The sequence below is a fragment of the Phasianus colchicus genome, chromosome 23 (genome assembly GCF_987193195.1).
Source record: "Phasianus colchicus chromosome 23, bPhaCol1.hap1.1, whole genome shotgun sequence".
Classification (NCBI taxonomy): Eukaryota; Metazoa; Chordata; class Aves; order Galliformes; family Phasianidae; genus Phasianus; species Phasianus colchicus.
Genome location: NC_143458.1, coordinates 7,185,175 through 7,190,062, shown reverse-complemented (window position 1 = coordinate 7,190,062; position 4,888 = coordinate 7,185,175). Strand labels below are relative to the sequence as shown.

Genomic DNA, 4,888 nt, shown 5'->3' with positions numbered 1-4,888 from the left:
TTCCCATGAAGACCCACAAATTTCTCTGTGCGGTCGTTACAGCACTTACGTCGTAGCTCTCTGCTGTCGCCTGTTGGACACGACACAGTAATGAAGGTACTGCCCCGCATATATAGGGCTGCGCACATTGCTCTGATGATGATGCAAGGGAGCGTTAGGGATATAATTAATGCTATTTATAGGTTTGAAGTTACAGTTTGTTTAACAACGGTATGCTGCACTATAATTATAATTAACGTTACTTTGACAGAAAACATGGGGCATTATTTTTATGGCGGCATTTGGGGTATGAGACATTTTTAATATTGGGTTAAGGGTTCAGTTTACAGATACACGGCAGGTTAATGTAATTATCATTAGAACTCCCATTAAACTAAGGGTTCAGGTCAAGGTTAACATTAATGCTTCCTCCCAGAGGAAGATCCAATCCCAGAGTGCCAAAGGCAAAGGCAAGCAGAACACCCAGGGCAGACAAAGGGAAGCAAAACTCCCACGGAAAACCAAGGTAAATGCAAAGCAAACAGCCACGGCTATGATAAGGGGAAAAGCAAAGAGAACACACAACGGAAAGCCAAGGTGAGGGCAAGGAAAGCGCAACAGGAAATGCCAAGGGCAGAGGCCAAGAGAACACATCGAGAAATGCCAAAACAGAAGGCCAAGGGAACGTGGCACGGAATGCCCAGGCAAGGGCTAAGAGAACATGGCAGGAATTGCCAGAATAGGAGGCCAAAGAGAATGCGGCAAAGAAGGCTGATGCAGAATGCAGCTGGGAACACCAAAACAGGAGGCCAAAGAGAACGCCGCAGGGAATGCCCAGGCAAGGAACAAGAGAACATGGCAGGAAATGCCAAAACTGGAGGACAAGAGAATGCTGCAGGGAACGCCAAAACCAAATGCTGAAGAGAACGTGGCAAAAGAAAGCCAAGGGCAATGGCCAAGAGAATGTGGCATGGAACACAAAAACAGAAGGGCAAGGGAATGCCCAGACAAGGGCAAGGGCCAAGAGAATGTGGAAGGAAATGCCAAAACAGGAGGGCAAGAGAACACAGCAGGAAATGCCAAAACTGAATGCAGAAGTGAATGCGCCAAAGAAAGCCAAGGGCAATGGCCAAGAGAATGTGGCATGGAACACAAAAACAGAAGGGCGAGGGAATGCCCAGACAAGGGCAAGGGCCAAGAGAATGTGGAAGGAAATGCCAAAACAGGAGGGCAAGAGAACACAGCAGGAAATGCCAAAACTGAATGCAGAAGTGAATGCGCCAAAGAAAGCCAAGGGCAATGGCCAAGAGAATGTGGCATGAAACACAAAAACAGGAGGGCGAGAGAATGCAGTAGGGAACACCAAGAGCAAAGGGAAGGAAAACACTACAGTGAAAGGCCAGAAACAAGAACACAGAAAGAAAAAGGACAGGCAGCTTTCTGGGCACCATAAAGTGTAATTAAGATTCTTGGGAGCACCGTGTCGTGCCATGCTATGGAATGGGTAATCACTGGTGGGTGTGCATTGCCCTTACCTGCTGGGCAGACAGTTACCGGCCAATAAAGTGAGGTTCCGGGGCATTCCAGGAAATGCAGATTTCAGTTCCTTGCTGTTGTAAAGAAGAGCCACGCATCTCTCCGTGCAGTCGTTAGAGCGCTTGGGAGAACCGCAGCTCTCTGCTGCCACCTGTTGGACACGATACAGTAATGAAGGCACTCCTCCCCATATGTAGGGTAGTGCCTCTTTCACAAACGTGCGCTATAGTGCTCCTTTCTCAGAGCAACGTGGCTGTACTCTCTGCATTATGCTACTTACCGGCAGCAGTGCAGCTGGGAACAACAGACAAGGAGAAGGCTCAGGTACCCAACAATATTTTTGCTTCCATCTTCTCTGATAACTGCTCATTATACACAGCCCTCACCTTCAGTTTGGTAGGTGGGGATTGAGGAAGCAGTGCCAGCCCCACCAACAACCTCCCCATTCCACACTGTGATGGAAGATCAGATTCTGGACCACCTGAGGACGCAAACATCCAGGAGTCTCTGCATCCTGACGAGATGGGTCTCAGAGTTCTGAAGAAATTCACCGCTGCAGTCACTGAGCCGCTCTCGATGGTATTTTGTCGGAGAAAGGACCACGGGAGACAAGTCTCATGCTATCATGATCAACAGGTCTCAACTTTATTAATTATATCGTGGCTATTTATACATGAAATAATTAGCTCATACATATTGCAAAAGCAAAGCTCATGATTGGAAATTCCTCTAATACCCTTGAAGTGGCATTTGTCTGCTTTATTGTTAAGCACTACTTTATTTATACATGTTAAAAGAGCATTCTGCAAAACACTCCTTAACCATTCACACAGGTGCTTAGCCAATCAGAGCTGTGAGATGTTCTTTCTTCTTCTGAAAGTGTCCTTGGTTCTCATGCTGCTTATCTTGCTCCGCAGCTGCTGCTCTGTGCAGCCCCCCGACTCCAGAACTGCTGCTCTGAACAGTTTTTCCTTACGTTCCCACAGTATTTGATAAGTCATGGCAGTCAGGTAAAGTCCCTAGTGAGTAGAAAAAAGGCAACAGCACACCTGCTATCAAGGGTGTGCAGAAAGGATGACCCTGGGAACTACCAACATGTCAGTCTCACCTCTGTGCTGGGAACAATCATAAAGCACATCCTCCTGGAAGTCACCCTAAAGCACGTGTTCCGGTGCATCACCACCCTCTGCATGAAAAGCTTCCTCCTAATAACCAACCTAAACCACCCCATCTCAGTTTAAGACCATTTCCCCTTGTCCCATCACTATCCACCCTCGTAAACAGCCATTCCCCCTCCTGCTTATGCGCTCCCTTCAAGTATTGGAAGGCTCGATTGGAAGGTGATGAGGTCTCTCCAGAACCTTCTCTTCTCCAACAGAAACAATCCCAGTTCCCTCAACCTTTCTGCATAGGCGAGGTGCTCCAGCCCTCTGATCATCTAAGTGCCCTCCTCTGGATCTGCTCCAAAAGCTCCACGTCCTTCCTGTTCTGGGGGCCCCAGGCCTGGGCACAGTACTCCAGATGGGGCCTCGCAAGAGCTGAGTAGAGGGGGACGATCACCTCCCTTCTCTCTGTTGGCCACTCCTCTTTTAAAGCAGTCCAGGATATAGTTGGCCTTCCGGACTGCAAGCACACACTGCTGGCTCACATCCAGCTTCTCATCTACCAGGATCCCGACATCCTTCTCCGCAGGGCTGCTCTCAAGGGGTCCTACACCCAGTTTGGTATAAACATCTGGGATTGCCCCTTCATCAGTGACATAAACAGTGGGGTCAAGTGCATCCGAGCTGTGCCAAGCTGTGGGGTACAGTGACACGCCAGAGGAATGAGATGCCATCCAGAGGGACCTCAACAGGCTGAGTAGTGGGCACAAACCCAAGTGCAGGGTCAGCAACTGGGATGAGGGAACACCCACCACCAAAACATGCTGGGGGATGAAAGGACTGAGCGTAGTCCTGCCCCATAAGGCCTAGGGTACTGGTGGGTGGGAGCTGGACATGAGCCAGCAATGTGCCCTTCCAGCCCAGAAAGCCAACCATATCCTGGGCTGCATCCAAAGATGCACAGTCAGCAGGTGAAGGGAGGCGATCCCCACCCCTCTGCTCTGCACTGGTGAGGCCTTACCTGGAGTGCTCCGTCCGGATGTGGAGTCCTCAGTGTAGGAGAGACACGGAACTGTGGGAGCACACCTAGAGTACAGCCACAAACATTAACTGAGGGACGGAACACCTCTCCTACAAGAAGAGAAAGCTAGAGCTGTTCAGCTTGAAGAAGTGAAGGCTCCGAGGTAACCTGATAACAGCCTTTCAATACATAAAGGAAAGAACAAGGGAACATTGAGGTTAGATATAAGAAAAATGTCTTCCACAGTGAGGGGGGTGAGGCAGTGGAACAGGTTGCCAGAGACGTGGTGGATGTGCTGTCCCTTTCAAGATGAGGCTGGGTCAGGCTCTGAGCAACCTAATCCAGCTGTGGATGTTCACTGTGGGGGAATTGGACCGCATTGCAAACCTACCTGCATACAAGCAATGCACCAACACAGGGCACATGATGTTCCATTACCTGCTACACAGATCTCACACCACTGATTAGAGAAGCCCATTGAGCTGCAAAATGAAGTCAGAAAAGACAGAGAACATAATTTAATATGCAATAACGATGCACAGAATGCCCTTAAAAAAACTCCGCATGGGTGCAATTAACACATGGCACTGTGAATTACAACCATGAAGTGGGATGTGGTGGAAGCAGACAAACCACATTTGGAGTCCCAGATTGGAGATTATGAAGTAAGAACCATTGAAGAGGAAACAACACATACAGTAGATACAGCTGCTCTAATCCAGCTGGAGATCCCCCCAGAAAGATAGAGCTCACAGCTCTGAAATAAAGCAGGAATTACTCACCCCATGCCCCAAAGGAAGCAGTCTCCAGGTTCAGACACTGCCCTTACAGCTATCAGCCCTTAAATGTGGTTAGGGGCCCCCAAAAGGGGAGATCACAGCCCTGAAATAAAAAAAAAAGAACCACTTACCCTATTCCAAGGATCAGTACTCACCCACACTCTAAAGGAAGAAATTTCCAGGTACCAATGACTGCCAGTCCTCAAATACAGTCAGTATCCCCCCAAAAAGGAAGAGATTACAGCCTGGCAATAAAGAAGATGCTATCCACCCCATCAAGTAGGGCTCACCCCCACGCCCTAAAGGAAGCACTTCCCAGACTCAGATGCTGCCCCTGCACTTCCCAGCCCTTAAATGGGGTCAGGGAGGGGTGGAGCCTGGCTCAGCCCCACCCAACAGCTGAACTGCCCCCAGCTGTGCTCACAGGACTGCACCTGTCCCCAGGTGCTCTATCACAGTATCTGTACAGC

At 49.2% G+C, this 4,888-nt stretch overlaps 1 long non-coding RNA gene across 1 annotated transcript; it reads right to left on the bottom strand.

Annotated features, from left to right (window-relative positions):
• Nucleotides 1–2,146: 2,146 nt before the first annotated feature.
• LOC149915198 (uncharacterized) lies at nt 2,147–4,512 on the bottom strand. Its single transcript, XR_016459600.1, has 3 exons — nt 4,422–4,512; nt 3,640–4,121; nt 2,147–2,534 (listed from the first exon to the last, which is right to left on the bottom strand). It is a non-coding gene; the product is annotated as an uncharacterized LOC149915198 (long non-coding RNA).
• Nucleotides 4,513–4,888: the final 376 nt, after the last annotated feature.